Source organism: Rhineura floridana, chromosome 6, assembly GCF_030035675.1.
Source record: "Rhineura floridana isolate rRhiFlo1 chromosome 6, rRhiFlo1.hap2, whole genome shotgun sequence".
In the NCBI taxonomy this organism is placed as follows: Eukaryota; Metazoa; Chordata; class Lepidosauria; order Squamata; family Rhineuridae; genus Rhineura; species Rhineura floridana.
In genome coordinates, this window is record NC_084485.1 from 30,989,047 (window position 1) to 31,007,698 (window position 18,652).

The 18,652-nt window shown below is 44.4% G+C and overlaps 1 long non-coding RNA gene and 3 other non-coding genes across 4 annotated transcripts; all 4 read right to left on the reverse strand.

Moving 5' to 3' along the window:
• Positions 1 to 10,435: 10,435 nt before the first annotated feature.
• LOC133386592 (uncharacterized) lies at positions 10,436 to 17,564 on the reverse strand. Its single transcript, XR_009763204.1, has 5 exons — positions 17,518 to 17,564; positions 16,766 to 16,898; positions 12,835 to 12,941; positions 11,787 to 11,897; positions 10,436 to 10,571 (listed from the first exon to the last, which is right to left on the reverse strand). It is a non-coding gene; the product is annotated as an uncharacterized LOC133386592 (long non-coding RNA).
• LOC133388237 (small nucleolar SNORD12/SNORD106) lies at positions 11,642 to 11,733 on the reverse strand. The gene has a single exon (XR_009763714.1). It is a non-coding gene; the product is annotated as a small nucleolar SNORD12/SNORD106 (small nucleolar RNA).
• LOC133388236 (small nucleolar SNORD12/SNORD106) lies at positions 13,018 to 13,110 on the reverse strand. Its single transcript, XR_009763713.1, has one exon. It is a non-coding gene; the product is annotated as a small nucleolar SNORD12/SNORD106 (small nucleolar RNA).
• LOC133388235 (small nucleolar SNORD12/SNORD106) lies at positions 17,012 to 17,106 on the reverse strand. Its single transcript, XR_009763712.1, has one exon. It is a non-coding gene; the product is annotated as a small nucleolar SNORD12/SNORD106 (small nucleolar RNA).
• Positions 17,565 to 18,652: the final 1,088 nt, after the last annotated feature.

Sequence of the window (18,652 nt, forward strand, 5' to 3'; positions counted from 1 at the left end):
CAAATATCTCAGAGAGGAGGTCAGATCTCCTGCTCCCCTGGTGCATTCACTATAGTTTCCCAATTTCCCTGCTTTTTAAAGTTTGATAGAAATATCTTTGTGCTATAGGTATGTTCTTAAACCGCAAGGTTTTTTTCCTATTAGTGAATATTAGTTAGAGGGGGTAGGACAGGTAGGGAAGAGAGGAAGTATACATCAATACACTATTTAACATCTTGTATTTTAATAAAGTTATTTTCTTCATTTAAATTCCTGCATGTCTGCCTGGTCACATGTGCTACCGTATCAGGGTCCTATTCAGTTCCTGTACCTACATCCTGTTGTGCTAACAGGGAACACCAGCGGCCACCTTTTGGGTGGGACAAAAGGTGGAAGGGCTGAAGGTGTGGTGTATAGAGCATATCTGGCCCAGACTGAGGCAAGCATCCCTCTGGGTGGGGATTTCCTGAACTAAGCGTGGGGTGTCAGGAGAGAATCCGTGGTGAAGGGCAGGTTCACAACAGCAGGATAAACATTTAATACATTTAGCATATTTATTTTACTTGTATATAGTAAACAAAATTAGAAGCATTGAAACTGCCAAGCTTGCCTAATACTGTATTGTATTCATTCACCAATGAACGTATGAAATGGGAACATTTCGTTTAAAAAATTAAGCACTGGAAAATGTTCCACCTCACATCTCTGGCTTTGTTTCCCATGATTAGACTTGCTTTATCACAACATCTCTCATACTGCAATGCAAGTCAGTGTGGTGTAGTACAGCTTTTCCCAACCTTTGGGTCCCCTGATGCAGAGCTTGGAAAAGTTACTTTTTTGGACTACAACTCCCATCAGCCCACTCCAGTGGCCATGCTGGCTGGGGCTGATGGGAGTTGTAGCTTTAAAAAGTAACTTTTCCAAGCTCTGCCCAGATGTTGCTGGACTACCACTTCCATTAGTCCCAGCTAGCATGGCCAATGGTCAGGAATTGTGGGAATTGTAGTCCAGCAACATCTGGCGACCCAAAGGTCTGGAAAGGCTGAAGTAGTGGATACAGCATTGGACTTGCACTACAGAAACCTTGGTTGAGTTCTCTGATCAGTCACAAAGCTCACTGAGTGACTTCTGAGCCAGTCATTCTCTCAGCATAACCTACCTTGAAGGATTGTTGTGAAGAAACAATGCATGAAGCAAGAGTGTAATAATCACCCTGAATTGGTTTGAAAATATTCTGTGGTCCCTTCCCACCTACTAGAGCAAACAGAAGCCTTCCATTGCCCCATTCAGGTGTGAGAGAGAGGACTAGCAGTGGGCTGCAGGAGAAGCCCTGGCTTCATCTTTTATTGCAGAGTTTTTGAAGAAACTAATGCCGTCTCTGGATTGCAACCTGGCAACCTACAAGTTATTTTTGTTTAAGTTGCATGTGAAACTCCATAAGGAAAGAATGCAACTAGATCTGGGGTACTGACAATCACCACAAGCAGCAGGTGCCTGGGACTGGGGAGGAGCTGTAGAAGGGCAGGTGAAGGAAAGTGGCATGCAAGGGTAACCTTAAATACATTACAAAATTGTTAACTCAACTGGTGGACTCAGTAGAGTCAGATGAACTATCAAAAGCCATGTTGCTGGGCACATTGACATAGAGTGGAATGTTTGTACTAGGCAACACAGGCAGATAAAAGGGCAGGACATCCTGTTCTTGCCTAGAATAACTGCAAAAATTCAACATTTTATAGACTGATAACTTTGGGTGGGGTGAAACAGAAAGCACCACCAACACATCTGATGTGTCAGGAGCCCACCGTTATTCCCAGGAAGAAAATTGACTCGGTCCGCAATCCTGTACACCCTTACAACGTGGGAGTAAACGCCACTCCGATTAATGGGTCTTACTTCCAAGTAAACATGCATAAGATCAGACTGTCTGGGTGGAAAAAGGAAGGATGCAACAAGTGAGCAGGTCAAGCTGTCCCCTCCCTCAGGGAGCCGTACCACTGAGCAAAGGGAAACTAAAAATTAAACAGCCACCAGCATACGGCTAGAGAGATTACTGAGAGTTTGGGAGAGGAAATATATATGTTAAACCATTTGCTGCATATGAAGACAATCTATTAAAATAACATCTGGCAGAAAAATAATCTGTAATGTTTTCCTCAATGGAATCAAGAAACAGATCTGTTTGAGCAAAGAAAATAGAGTAGCCGAGTAGAGATTTATTCATTTTTTTAAAGGAAAATTATGTAAAACTCTGGAGCTGTTAGTGTCTTTTTCCTCTCTCTGATCTCACCTTTATGCTTTCGGCAATGGCATTCTAGAGGCATGAAACATGGCAGTGGTGCCTTGTTCTGATCTCTGCTTAACCAGAACCTGTGTGTTTGGCTTAAGGCAGGATGGGGAACCTCAAGGCAGGGGGTCAACTGTGGCCCTCCAAGCCTCTCTATCTGGCCCTCATGATTCTTCTCAAACCACACCCCCTCTACCTACACCTCTTCTCCCTCCTCACCAACCCTGCTTCACACCCTCCATGTGTTATGGCCTGTCTGGAACGTGTCCTCGACCTCTGATCACGTTTCTTCCTTGCCTGGATGGATGATAGACAGGGATTTGTGAGTGTGTGTAAAACTAACCAATGGAGATTAGTGACTCCCATGTCAGTGGGGCAGTGAATCTGCTCAGGGTTTTAGTCCAAACTTTCAAGGAGCTGTCCAAACCACCTTGGACAGCTCCTTGAAAGTTCAGACTAAAACCTGGAGCCGATTCACTGCCCCACTGACATCGAAGTCACCAGCCTCCACAACTAGCCTACTGTACAAAGGTAACATTTACATTAATTGCTCCTCCCACTTTTTGTCTCTGGTCTCACCCATCATGTAGGTGTGAATCCACCCTTTGGCAATGCACGTCACAAAAGCACTGGTGGGGCCAAGCTACACATAATGTTTAATTCCTGGCTTGCCCTTGAGAGCAAGGATTTATATATATATATATATTCCCCGTTTGTCTTGTGTCTCCTTTGTCCTGCAATAAATGGGGTGAAATAACATAATGACAATGTAAGTTACATAACTTGGTCAAAGCAGACAGTGAGGCAATTAATGTAGTTTTGGCAGAAGATTAACTGCAGCAGAATGGAAACAGTTCTGCATGCAATGACTAGAGGGCGAAACAGAAAACGCTGCCTTCTTACATTACTAGTGCCAGCACAGAAGCCTGATCTGGATCAGGAGGTAGGTAAACATTAACCCTTTGCCCCTTGCTATGGTCCCAGTCTGGATCCATGAGCACAGGCTCGCATATGAAATTCACAAATAGAGCAGTCCTACCTTTGAGGTGGGAGAGACAGAAAACTGATGTGCCTCTGAACTCTTAGTTAAGATCAAGTAGCACTAAGAGTTCTTACTCCAATCTGCAACTCCAATCATCTCCTAGGTTGGGCTTGAGAGAAGTGGCAAGGAGGCAGATTATAGCACAGCCAACATAATACTAGGACGTCAAGATAACAACTTTGTCTCATAAGGCTAGCAGGCTAAGGAAAGACCTGCTAACTGGAAAACAAATGCCATGGAATGCTGGAGGGAAGGGTGCCTACACACATTACATAGGAAAAGTAGGAAGAAACATTTCAGACTCTATCTCCATGGTGTTCATAGAGGACATTTACAAAGCCTAAATTTTAAAGAACAAAAGGTCTTGTGGGATCTTAAATGTTAACTGATGCAATGGCCTTAAACTTTCATAAACTAGAGCCCACATAATCAGATACATGCAGCATGATCCTCAGTTAGAACATTTATTTATTTAAAATATTTATATACATGGGTGTAATGTTAAAGGAGCACACAGATGTAAGGGGGGGATGTTGAGAGTAGTTAAATGTCCAAAAACGCATACAAGTGCAGATTGTGACAATACAGATGTTTTGAAGAGACCACTGCAGTTGTCATTGATGCTACCACATTCATCCTACCATTGCTGCAAAATGAAGCAATACAATAATTTATATACTGCATATAAGCAGCACATAAATTAAACATAAATAATAGCTTAAACGTATGCAAAATGGGCAGTGACCATTCACCGTTTTAAAGTACACTGCCCCACTCTTCCTCTCCTTGGATTCTTAAAAGAGCAGGCAAATGATTTCAAAATATATGTAGCCAGGGGTCAGTTGGCTGTTCAGTGGTGGCAAGATGTTTAGTTTTTCAGTGTCCACAACTTACTATTGCTACATTCCTCTTGACCAATATGGAATATGGGCTGTCACTTGCACCAGGTCATCCCTCAGAACAAAGGATAATTATGCCTTTGGCACAATCCACTGAAAGTAAGTGTGGCTTTTCCCCCACAGCAGGGCAAATAGCATCTCAAGGGAAAAACATAATCCAGTTTGGGAAACCAGCACAGGGGGAATACCACTACAGCTGTGATCCAGTTTGGGGATCCTGCAGTTGCCTAAGTCCCATTGATGTTAGTGGGACTGGAATAAATGCGCACAGAAATGGACGGTACAGTTATTTCCAATATCTGGGATAAAGCTCCACTAAATAGAGTAGAATCGCTTCTGAGAAAAACCTTTGTAGGCTCAGGCTAAAAGCTGTCTTTCAATAAAAGCACTGGGAGCAAAAGCCGAATCCTAAGCATGTGTACTTAGATGTTCTATTGAGATTAGTGGCACTTTATTATTCTTTCCACATTTTATCCCACTTTTCCTTTAAGGAGATAAGGTGGTGTATATGGTTCTCCCCCTCCTCATTTCATTCTCACAACCCTATGAGGTAGGTTAGGCTGAGAGATCATGACTGGCCCAAAGTCACCCTATGAGCTTCATGGCTGAGTGGGGACTTGAACCGTAGTCTCCCAGGGCCTAATCTGACACTCTAACCACTACACAACATGCTCAGTTTCATAGTTGAAACTATGCTTGCGAAGGCTTGTGGCCTTACACGGTTTCAAAGGGACTTTGCTGCGATTGACATTTCCCAGATTGTGTCGAAAGATATTTCCCTGGAATACTTACAGAGATGATAGTAACCACTTTGTGTCACTGAGAACAAAAAGGTCCTGTAGATTTCAAGCAAATCTGTACCTTCTTTCTTCCAAGGCTACGCATCAAATAGAAGCGCTCTTCTCCTCACCCCACCCTGCCTTACCTTACTAATAAAAGGTTAAAAAAAGGCATTTTTAAAAATCTCTGTGATCTATAGGCCAGATAATTTATTTATGGCAACCCTTGGTCTAGTGACAAGAAAGCACCAACCCAGAATGGAGAGGATGGAGGGATGACTTGGCAGATTTAAATGCCTTCTGTAATTCAGAGAGGGCACTGGATAAGAAGAGGCAATCATAGGGAAGTCTCATCAAAAAGTGTGCACACAGCACCCTCTGCAGTCTCAGCAGGAAAATCCATCCCTAGCAATTAATAGGACGCTTCTTTTGTCAATCACTGCATTATGCATTCCAAAATTGTCTTTATTAGGGAGAAAAGCTTTCAGGAAGTAACTTCCATTGTTGCAGGTGGGTGGTGGTTAGGCACTATCCTATTTCCAGTGACAGAACTCAAGCCATTGAATCTCCCTCCCACACCCACTTAAATAGCCTGCACAATTTGTGACCCATGAAGAACTGCAGCTTACCTGACATGATTGCAGCCTACCTACCAGGTGTAACATGCACCCAACCCCATCTGACTTCTGCTGTCTCAAGCAGAAAATAAACACAGGTGGCCTTGCCATACAGCATTGAAGGCCTTTTTTTGCACTTGGTGGATCTCAAGTTATACAGATGCTAGTTGCCAGCTTTCAACACTGCCCACTTCTCCTGTGCTTTTATCGGGTACTTCCTCTGAAGGCAGGGCTGGCACTTGCAAACGCAGGGCCCAAGTGGGAACCTTATGGCAGGTGCCGATTTCCGTGAAGCAGCAGAAACGGAAACAAGTGCTGCCACTCGAGGGTTAAAAAAGGCACAATTCCCCCATGAGCACGGGGGCCCTGCTCAGCGCGGGGCCCAATTAAGCCCAATCGGTATTTTGCCGGCCCTGTCTGCAGGCATTAGCAAGTGATAATAAATATCTTGATGACATTAAGTTTCAGCTGCTGATGTCTGGAGATCAAACTGCTGTAAAAAAAAAACCCAGCAGAGCAAGTCAGAGTACTGTTTTTCTGGCCAGCTGACAACACTAGCAAGAACCAAGTTGCTACGATGACCCCACACACACACACACTTGAGCTTACAGGAAATTAGCAGCAAAGACTGATCCATCAAAGTGAATGGAGCAGATAGTTTGGCCTTGAAAGACTGCGCCCAAATGAGCAAAAACTGTGCTTCTAAACAAGCTCAAGGGCAACTGACCAGTCAAGAAGACAGTCTGTCTGTTATCTTGGGAAAATAGGAAGCTGCTTCCACTGAACTGGTCCAACTTGTAGTTCAGTATCGACACTAACTGGCAATGGCTGTGCAGGGTTTCAGGCCTAGATCTCTCCCAACCCTGTGTGGAGATACCAGGCATTGAACTTGGGACCTTCCACAATACCAGGCAAATGCTCTACCAGTGAGCTATGACTCTCCTTCAAGAAAGCTGTAGAAAAAGATGTCGCTTTTTAAGCACCTGCAATACCACGAGTAACAAATTGCACCGTTCTCCTTCCAGAAATTACATCTGTCCTATCACATTGTTAGCTTGGCTAGAGGGGCTAATACTGCAGCCTATGGTAAATATTACCTTGTTACACTGGGAGTTATTCAGACTGAATCTCTAATGAGGAAAAAAATCATTAATCTACTTAATTGGAAAGAACTTTAGTGAGCTGATTTCCCACTCCTTTTTGACACTCTACCTGACACGCAATGCCAAGGGCAAAAGGACTACATGTCTCCTCCACTGATATTATTTATATATTTCAGCAGTACCCTCAAAATGTAATTATCCAAAATAACCATGCCAAGGCATATCCATTATGCTTTTGACTAGCAGGCATGGAATTAACAAAACTGCTCTTTAAAAGCTATCAGAGGGTTTGATTGCATAAATATTTCTTCCATTTGTCAACTGTATGCTTACACTTTACAACCACCAACTAATGCAGTAAGAGGATTTCAGCTGCAGCAACATTTTCCCCATTCCAAGCCTAAATAGTGATTCCCTTGCAAAAATAATGCAAGGTTGTTGTTTTTAAAGGCAGAAGGATGTTATTATGGGTGGCTTTGGCTGCCCATAAATGGACTTCAAAACTCAAAAAAATAGCATCCTTCTGCCCTTAAAAAAACCAACATTACCTTTGCAAGGGGACCACTATCTAAGCCAGGGGTGGGGAAACTTTTTTTATTTATTTATATTCCACCTTTCCTCAAAGGAACTCAAGGTGGCATACAAACATGGTTCTCCCCCTGCCAATTTTACCCTCACAAGCCTGTGAGGTAGGTTAGGCTGAGGGATAGTGGCTCGCCTGTGATCACCCAGGGAGCTTCATGGCCAAGCAGGGATTTGAACCCAGATCCCAGTCTGACATTCTAACCACTACACCACACTGGCTTTGTCAGCCCAAGGGCTACATTCCCTTCCAGAGGCTGTTGGGACCACACGCCAGAGGTAGGCATGCCCAGAGGCAGAAGCGGGCAAAGCAGTGAATGTACATTTTTGTATAGTAGGTTAATTTCTGCAGACACTTGCTCACCCTCTATCCAGCCAAGCAAGAAGCATTTGTTCAAAGACATTTCTAGCCATGCTGGAACACTCAAGGGTCTATGCATTTTTATTCACCAAGTGAAGACTGCCCCTCTAGAAAGCATCACATGAAGCATTTTTCTTTATATGTCTGATCCAGCCCCTAGACCGATTAATTTCAGTGGCATTCCAATTTATTGTATATCCCATTTTTTCTCCAAGGTGGTCAAGGTGGCCTACGTAGTTGTCCACCTTCTCATTTAATCCCCGCTACAAGCCTGTGAGGTAGGTTAAGCCGAGAGGCAGTGACTGGCTCAAGGTCACCCAGCAAGCTTCATGGCTGAGTGCAGATTTGAACTCTGGTCTCCCAGGTCCTAGTCCATCACACCGATTCTCATAGTTCTGGAATAGTTTTTCTTCTGGAAAAGAAACCTGTTCTGGCATCTGCCATTGGCCAAGGAGATTTGGCTATTGGGGAGGATTTCTTTCATTTAAAAACAGACACTGAAATACATTAAAACAAAACAACTTTAAAAACATTTTTTTAAAAAAGCTTTCAAGACTTTTTAAAAAAAAGGTTATATTGTTTTAAAAAAAGTTTAAAAGTATATTAAAAAGCAATTCCAACACAGAAGCATCCCCTGCCTACCAAGACATCATGGCAAGAGCAGCTTGGTCCCATCTACTGCCCAGAGAGCACTAAAGGCTACACCTGGGCTGTTCTGTGGGGTTATTACAACAGCATTCCTCAATGTCACTTTCCAGCTGTTCTGGACTACAACTCCCATCGTCCCTGTTCATTGGTCATGCTGGCCGGGGTTGAAGTCCAAAACACCCAGAAGTTTTTGAGATCTGTTGTAAGCTTCCTTGAGGATCTTTGATTCAACTGGAAGAGTATAAAACATTTAAGGCAAGGACTTATAAGCTTAACAAGTAAGAATGCTTTGGGGATCTTGGAAGAGGTTCTTAAAAGGAACATACTAGAAAACAAATGAGGCATCTCTAGTTAGGGAGAGGAGAGAACCCTGCCTGACACCTGAGAGTTGCTACCAGACAGTGTAGACAGTACAGGCACCTGGTTGGCCACTGTGAGAACAGGATGCTGGACTAGATGGGCCACTGGCCTGATCCAGCAGGCTCTTCTTCTTATGTTCTTATGTACTGAACTACACGGACCAACAGTCTAAATCAGTATAAGGCAGATGCCACTTTGCAATTTATCCAGAGTTGCATTCCAACCCTATTGACACAAGGGTGCCACTTTACAATTCTTCTAATGCACAGATGCTCTCCCTATAATCCACTCTGGCTGCATCAGACATGGCAGGTTGTGAGAAAAGGCAGTAGTGCGTTATTTGGATTGTCAGTGAGCTTATGAAAGACAATTAAGCTCCTAGCTTGCTTATCCCTACGAAGCACTATGTGCCTACCCAGTGCTAAAACATCTGGAAAGGCATGCCCTACCAGCCCATTGCAAGCTGACGTTTGCACTCAAACATTACTCCGCCTTCAGAAGCCAACACAAATGACCTAGCGCTTTCCTAGCAAGGTAGATGTGCAGATCAGTGTTGCCATATAGTCAGAGAAGGTTCACAGAGCACCTAAGCAGTTTAACATCTTCCTCCAGCAGATAGCTGTGGGCTGGATCTCCCCTAGCAGATGACACTTGCTGATCCACATTAAGAACTGTAGCTCTGTGGCATCATTCCAATTTGGCAAGACAAGCCACTTAATAAAGTCCTTTTGTATATGCCTGCCGTGGAAAATTAAGTCCCAAAAAATTACTAGCCTGCTAAAATGCTTTTCTCAGAAGAGAGGCTAGTGGAAGATGGTCAAAGCCACTCTGTCCCTCCCTTGGCAGCCTCTATTATTAGAGTTAAAACCAGGCTAGAAGCACAGCAGGCTGGTGTGGATCTCTCTCCTCTGCCAACCCAGTTTGTCGAGTGTGCAAGAAGAGACTTTGCCTCTTGTGCATCCAGCAGAGAAAACTTGGTGGAGGAAGGATGGAGCAATCCATGCTGAAACCCAACAGGCTAGTGGAGGAGGCACAGATTGCTCCACCCCTTAACATTTCTGCGCTGGACATGCAGGAAGTCTGCCTGCTGCATATCTGATGTAGAAACTCAGTACTCTGGCAGCAAGAGGGAAGGAATGCTCCTTTTCATTCACTGCTAGCTTGGTTTCTATGCTCAACACACTGGATGGAGCTTCTCCTCCTCCCCACCCAGCACAGAAAACACATTAGGCTCTCAGCAGAGGACACCACCCTTCATCTAGCAGCCAAGTCCTTCACCTGGGTGAAACTCCTCGTCACTTATGACCAGGGCAAGTGGTTAAAAACCAAAGCGGACATTTATAAGCAGCCTCCTGACACTCCCCTCCCACAAGGCTCTTTACCTGTTAGCGATGCAAGAGCTGCAATCGCCACTCTTCGTCAGCAGGAGGAAGAGAACTTAGAACGCTGCTGACAAGGCACTGCAGAGCAAATAAATTTGTAAAATGCAGCCTGTATTTGTGTGACAAGGAAAAATGAACATACGTGATTGCCTTACATAGTCAGTCCATTAGATTGTCTGGCCCAGACATCCCTGCCACAGAAAATATTTTCAACCGGAGATGTTATGCACAGTACCGCAGGCCCTTTCCCACACAGCTGTAGCCTCTCCCTGACTATCCTGTCTCTAAATGATGGTAGCCCCTGCTGAAATGATGTCAGGACTCAAGCCCTGCTGAGGGATGTCCCTTGGGAAGAAGAAAATTTATCCAGTGCCACCACAGAGAACTCATAGCCGCTTCTTGATTTGCTGTGGTGCAAAACCACATATTTATTGTACACTCATGAACTATCTGCGCTTCCAACTTTTAGCCCCTCTTGTGAACACCTTGTGCTTCAATCCAACCACTGGACAGCAATCAGGAATCCTTGAGCCTGTTGAAAAAAACAAAGGAGGCTTAGCCATCCATCTACTGTAGGCAGAAGTACGAAATAAGTTAATTAACATGCTTGGCAGGTCCTAACAAGTCCACTCCAACTACAAACTTAGGTTTTATCTTGCAAGAGATCATAGCAATTTTATTGTACCCACTATTAATGAGCCCCTATGAGAAAATACAACCCAATCAGTGGTACAGCACCTGCTCTGCATTCAGAAAGTCCCAGGTTGGATCCCCAGCATGTCCAGATAGGGCTGAAAGACCTGACAGGTCTGCAACCCTAGAAAGCCACTGCCAGTCAGTGTAAATACTGAGCTAGATGCTCCAATGGTCTGACTCTATGTAAGGCAGCTTCCTACTCTACCTTCACTTCTACATCCTATTTTTTCCCCAGCAGTATAGACAAGGGGCTCTTCAATCTGCCCTGATGCCAAAACAAAAACACAGATCGGTTCCTTAGCAGTTAAGGGCTTATCAAATACAGGATGCTGCTATTTTAGTTCTTATGGCACAAAACTGTTCTGTTGCAGAAAACTGAACTTCAAACAGGATAACTGTGCCTTAAAACTGGGCATCTCTTTACAGGCAAGGCAAGTATCCCCTCCAGTCTATTCAGGTATGATCACACTACTGCTGAAGAATGTAAGTGCTATAATCATGCTACAGACATGCACGTTGCTCTGCAGCCTTTCCCAACCAGTGGGCCTCCAGATGTTGTTGGACCTCAACTCCCATCAGCCTCAGCCAGCACCGCCAATGGTCAGGAAAGATGGGAACTGTGGTCCAACAACATCTGGAGGCACACTGGTTGGGAAAGGCTGCGGGAGTCATAGCCCAAACAAATTCCCCTGCAACAGTTATGAGTTCTATAGAAAAAACCAAAGAATAAAGAGGTCAGCAGTCTAGGGAAAGATGCTTGCAACTTCTCATATTGCCACCCTTCTGTTCCTAGCAAAGCGTCATCATAAAAGCCAATAAGCCTCGTTGTTCATTTAAGCAGAAGATTTACACTGGGCTTCTGTCTTCAAATCCCAGTGCAAAAGCATGGAATGAGAGATTTGGACATCAGTGGAATCAGACCATCTGGCTAGAATGCACATTTAATCAGCATTGCCGATATGATGGGGAAAAAAGATGAAGTCATCATGTACCACTGAATGGCATGCCTTGTAGCATCCTGTCACTCTTCTAAATGGAGATCTGGTTTTACCTTAGAACACCTGCAGATTTCTAAACCACCTTGGTAGGAGAGCATCATAAGGAATACCCAGTTCTCTTGTCATTCTTCCAAGCATCCAATCCAACCAAACTGTGCTGCAGTCTAAAAAACAGGGACCATAGGAAAGTAAGAGAAAATGTTTGTGTTGTATTAAGCTAAACAGGCTTAGCAACTTCAAATAAGCACATGCATCAGAATACCATACAAGAGGGGAGGTGAGAGCATAAAACCTGTGGAGACATGCTCCCATAAGACTGACTAAACAATGGTGTAACACTGCATCTGAACAGTCTATTTCTTTGAGTTTATTTGCCAACACCAGAAACTGCAAAGCTATGAATACTTTGGAGGATAAATCCCACTGAACTCACAATGGGATTTCAAAGTTCCTTCAGCCCCACATGCTAGGTTATGCAGAATGTATGGCTGACAGTTGGAACCCCGGTCTCTCCAGCCCAAATCCAACACCACCACACAGTTGCTGCTGAGATAAGCTTGTGCCTGAACAATATCTTTTCAGACAGTAGGGGGAGGGGGTCTAACATGAACAAGGGCTTCTCCATACAGCTTGCACCCTGCATGTAGAAAACTAGACTCTCAGGGAGCCTTTAGTTTTCTACACGCAGAAAACTGATTGCGAAGCAATTATACAAAGACCCACTTGCATGAAGGAATATAGACCAGAAACAGATTTACCACCTTAGTGGGAACCAGTTTGTTCCAGTCTCCTAAATTCATACCAAACACAGGGAATCTCTGGCCCTCTACATTCTGTTGGACTCCAAACCCCAACAGTTTCAGCCAGCATGGCTGATGGTCAGGGATGGGAGGCTGATGGGAGTTGTAGTCCAGCAACATCTGGAGAGCCATAAGTTTCCTTTCTCTGATTTATACCTTAACTGGCCCTTGTCTGCTGTTCTCACAACTGCTTTAATTTCAATGACAGCTTATACGATCTTGGATCACACTCCTCTGCTACTACATCATGCTTAAGACTCCTGAAAAAACATGACCAGAATAAAAAAATCCAAAGCCTTACATCCATGCTTCTTGGATACATTCTGAGCAAGCAGCCCTTCTTCCAAGGTTCATTTCAAGTCAACCTCCTCTTCTCCATCAGCCCATCTCAGTGATTCTGCTTCTGATCTTAAAACAATGCAGAAAAACAAAGAGTTGTTATTATTTTCATCCAGGGCAGGCTGTACTAGAAACAAACAACTATGCTGATGTCATCAGACAAGATCTGGCTAAAGCAGCAACAAATCAACAGTGTCGCTCTGATGGGGAAAAAGTGTTAGTCATCATATACATCAGCTTTAGAGACCATACTCAAGAAGAGACAGCTGCCCTTACACACAAGACAGCTACAAATATAGCTGTCAGTTACCCTCTTTAAGACTTTCAACTATTTCATATATAGCACAGCAAGATTTACAGGGAGATTTAAGTTGTTTTAAAGTTACAACTATGCATCAATTAATATAGTTTGTGACCACACAATAATTCCTAGAATTAACTCCTGTGGAAATTCCAGCAAGCTGAAGTATAGATATGAACTTTATCACTTGCAAGAGTGATTTATCCTTTTTGTGGTGCAATTCAGGTGTTTCACAACTTGCTAACATGATTTTCTAAAATAAGATTTAAAAAACCCAATCAAGTAGGAAATCAGTATACATTTTGAGCAACCCTGTGAACATTTGTTCAGTGGTTCCTACACTACATTCCAGCCCATGCATCATTGCAGAAATTATGGCAGGAGGGAAAAGAGACTACCAAGCACAAAGGCTTAGGGACAAATTGCAACTGTATTTGAGCATTCTGGAATAATTGGTCCCAACATGCGAGTCCTTTCTTAAAGCAGGTGATAAAGCTGGAGCAGCTCAGGACTTCATGACCTCCATGACAGCCATGGGGCTGTCTCAATTTGTTACTGGCCCTACGCATGTGTTGGGGCACACTCTGGACTTGATTTTTGCCACTGGATTAGGGGATGGTGATCTGAGAGTGAGGGATTTTTCATCTATTCCTTTGTCATGATCAGATCACCGCCTATTAAGGTTTAGACTTACACTGTTTTCTCCCCTCTGCAAGGGTGGAGGACCAATTAAGATGGTCCGTCCCCGGAGATTAATGAATCCTGAGGGTTTTCTGATGGCTCTAGGGAATTTTCCGGCTGATAGAATTGACGGTCCTGTCGAAACCCTGGCCATGCTGTGGAATACGGAAATGGCCCGGGCAGTTGACACGATCGCCCCGGTGCGCCCTCTCCGTTGCAGAGCTCAATTGGCTCCCTGGTTTACTCCGGAGCTAAGAGTGATGAAGCAAGAAAGGAGACGGCTTGAGTGCAAATGGAGGCGAACTCCCGACGGCTGTAATCATGCACTTGTGAAGCTCTCTACCAAACTCTATGTGAAGGCAGTGAGAGCAGCAAAGAAGCAATACTTTGCTGTCTCTATTCAGTCATCCCTTAACCGCCCAGCGGGACTTTATAAAGTTGTCCGGGGACTTTTACACTCTGGTCCCCAGGACGCAATAACACCATCAATTGCCCGCTGTAATGAGTTTGCGCGACACTTTCGTGATAAGATCATGAACATCCGCCGGGACCTTGACTCCATTATTGTAGCAGTTGATCCTAATGAGGTATCCAGAGCACAGTCTTGTCCTGTTTTATTGGATGAGTTTCAGTTGGTACAGCTCGAGGATGTGGACAAGGTGCTTGGACAGGTGCGGGTGACCACTTCTGCTCTGGATCCTTGCCCCTCATGGCTAATAAAAGCTAGCAGGAATGGAACAGCCGGCTGGGCCAAGGAGGTGATTAATGCCTCTTTACGAGAGGGAGTGGTCCCACCCTGCCTGAAACAGGCGGTGGTGAGACCGCTCCTAAAAAAATCCTCCTTGGACCCTGATAATTTGGACAACTATAGGCCAGTAGCAACTGTCCCATTCCTGGGCAAGGTTCTAGAGCGTGTGGTCGCTCGCCAACTCCAGGCTCCCTTGGATGAAACTGATTATCTAGACCCATTTCAATCGGGCTTTCGGCCGGGGTTTGGTACAGAAACGGCCTTGGTCGCCCTGTATGATGACCTCTGTCGGGAGAAAGACAGAGGGAGTGTAACTCTGTTGGTTCTCCTTGATCTCTCAGCGGCGTTTGATACCATCGACCATGGTATCCTTCTGGAGCGACTTACGGATTTAGGAGTGGGAGGCACTGCTTGGCGGTGGCTCTGCTCCTATCTCGGGAATCGTCTCCAGAAGGTGATGCTGGGGGAACATTACTCGAGTCCCTGGGTACTCCAATATGGGGTCCCGCAGGGTTCAGTTCTGTCCCCCATGCTTTTTAATATCTATATGAAGCCGCTGGGTGAGGTCATCAGGAGTTTTGGAGTGCGTTTCCAGCAATATGCTGATGATACGCAGCTCTACTACTCCTTTTCATCTTCCTCAGGTGAGGCTGTTGATGTACTAGACCGCTGCCTGGCCGCGATAATGGGCTGGATGAGAGCTAATAAACTGAAACTCAATCCTAACAAGACTGAGATGCTGTTGGTGGGAGGACCCTCTGCCCAGATGGTTGATGTTCGACCTGTCCTAGATGGGGTTACACTCCCCCTAAAGGAACAGGTACGTAGTTTGGGGGTCTTATTAGATCCGCTCCTGTCACTTGAGGCTCAGGTAGCCTCGGTGGCACGGAATGCATTCTACCAGCTTCGGCTGGTAGCCCAACTACGACCCTATTTGAGCAAGGAGCATCTTGCCTCAGTTATCCATGCTATGGTAACCTCTAGATTGGACTACTGTAATGCACTCTACGTGGGGCTACCTATGAAGACGGTTCGGAAACTTCAGCTAGTGCAAAATGCTGCGGCCAGAGTTCTCACTGGGACAAAGAAAATTGACCATATAACACCTGTCCTGGCGCAGCTGCACTGGCTACCGATATGTTTCCGGGCCAGATTCAAAGTGTTGGTTCTTACCTATAAAGCCCTAAATGGCATCGGACCGCAATACCTGATGGAGCGCCTCTCTCGCTATGTACCTACCCGTTCACTACGCTCGACGTCGAAGGCCCTTCTCCAGGTTCCAACCCATAAAGAGGCCCGGAGATCAACAACTAGATCTAGGGCCTTCTCGGTGGTGGCCCCCGAACTATGGAATGCCCTCCCAGACGAGATACGCCTGGCGCCTTCTCTGTTATCTTTTCGGCGCCAGGTAAAAACTTACCTTTTCGCCCAGGCTTTTTAAATTTTGTAAATTTTTAAGTATTTTAATTTAACATTTTAAACTTAATATGATCTTAATTTAAATCTCAATGGCAATTTTATTAATGTTTTATAATTGTACTATATATATTTTTTTTTCCACACTTGCTCATATTTTAATTGTGATTTTATTTGTTGTACACCGCCCTGAGAGCTTTCTGCTATAGGGCGGTCTAGAAATGTAATTAAATAAATAAATAATAAAATAAATAGTATCAAAACATATTTGACACGGAAGCTGCCTGACCAAATCACAACGGCAAGAAACCCTTGGGAAGCGGGTTCACAAATATGGCAATATCCATTCAAAACACATGACTTTCCCCCAAAGAATTCTGGGAACTGTATTGTGCTAAGGGTGCTGGGAACTGTAGCGCTGTGAGGAGTAAACTAGTTTCCAGGATTCTTCAGGCAGTGCCACGTGCTTCTTTGAATATACGAGTTGCATTCAGAATAAACCGAAGTCAACACATCAATTAACTTCAATGGGTCTACTCCAAGTAGAACTAGCACCGAATACCACTCATGCTGTATACAAAGCCCAAGTCCCATTGAGTTCAACAGAGTTCACTTCTGAAGTGTGAATAGGATTGCAGCCTTTAACCTTGCACGTGGGTGCAGTTACTTAAACCCTTTAATACATGATATAGACTAACTAGCAAGCAATGTCTCAATCAAAAAACAAGCAGGAAGTTAGAAACTCACATGTGTACGTGGTCTTAAAAGAATCCCACAGAGCCCAAAGACCAGATCTTTTGGTGTTTCGGTTGATTCCATCGTCTCCTCCAGTCCAGTTAGTTTTACAACAGCTCACTCTGTACGCGCTCAGCAGCACTATCTTGAACGGAAAGAAGCCCAAAATGCTAGTAAGGATTCACCTCTACCACTCGTCATTCCAAAAGCAAGAAACGGCCAGAAAGCCACTACCCCGCGCCTCTCCTCTCGCAGTAAGCTGGTGTATCAGACAGATTTTGGCTATAACAGGAAAGGGGTCAACACTGCCGCTCTGATGGGGAAAAAAGTTTTAAGTCATCATATACACCAGCTAAGCTCCAAGTAGCAAGTCTGCAGTTTGAGACACCCAGGGATTTGCAGAACAGAGGCGGGGTAGAGGGAAGATTAAACACAATCGGGGTCTTAAGAGCACGTAAGAAGCCTGTCCCCGCAGGAAAAGAACACAAGCCTAAGAAAGAAGAACAAACAACATTCTAGAGAAAGCTTCCCCCTCCAGTAGCTTGCTCTCGAATGCAAAGCACACACAGCCTTGGATGCGAAGTAATACGGTGCCCTAGTCTTCCTTACTGAGAAAACAGAAAGCCAATATAGGACAAAGGGGGTTAAACAGAATGTGAGGAACGATCAACACGAACTTCAATCACATAGCGAACAAGAACGGAGCAGATGGCGACGGATTACCAAACCCCACTATCCATCTACCTACCCACAGTCCACCTTACCTTCTGCGAATAAGCATCGTAAAAGAACGTGCGGGCGCGCCCTGCGTCATTATATAGTCCACTATTCCTTAGTGCGCAGGCTCGTCTCAAAGCACTTTGGGAAATGTAGTCCTGAGTGGCACGTAGGGAGTCGTTTATGCGGCGTCCTTTTCTTTGAGAGGCTATCGAGTAGGTCAGGATTGCAGAGATAGGCTATGCCTTAGTTACAGGGATTTAAAAGTACCTCTCCATATGATATTATGATTATTATCGCAAATGTCGTATGTGCGCATACATTTTGTTATACTGAATTGCTGGAGTGAAATATAAATAGGCGATGGGTAATTATAATGCTTTTGTTTTGAAGTTAGAGATTGTAGAGTGTCTTGTAGGCAGGGGTGTAGTCGTCCAGAGTCTTGGGGGTATTAGACCCCTTACTTTTTTGGGAGCCAGGTCCCTGCCAGGTCTCCAGCATCTTAGGTGCCAAACAGCATGAAAAGGGAGTGCGTTAGCCATTGAGAAGAGTCTTCTGAAGCGGTATTGAAGCCTGGCCAGATTATTCTATAGTCTTAGAAGGTTGTATAATTTTAGAAGGGGGTGTGGTTGTGATGATCATGAAGGGACCTTGCACTTCTGAATGAGCCATTACACTACTGCTTGCAGGTGACAAACCTGAATACTTGCCACATGATAGGTGATCCATACTATGTTTGCTGCCTGCTCCCATGCCCCAGCCACACCCAAGAATAATGCATTGTGAATAACAAGTATGGGAGAAATGACACATTTACATCTTCAAAAAGGCAAGCACAATTCAGATTTTTTGGTTTCAAGATGCGTAAAGGTTAAGGATATAAGAATTTGGTCATACTGGGTTTTAATGAACATTTTTGTAAGTCACTTTGGGTCGACTTTGTGAAAAAGGCAACTGATAAACACAATTAATAATAATTCTATTTAGAATAGAATACCACCTCCAACAGTAGAGGTAGGACACGCCCATTGCAGCTAGGAGCCATTGATACCCTTATTCTCCATAAATTTGTCTAATCTTCTTTTAAGTTGGTGGCTTTCACAACATCCGATGGGAGCAAACTGCATAGTTGAACAACGTGCTGTGCGAAGAAGTGTTACTTTATTTTGTCCTGAGTCTTCC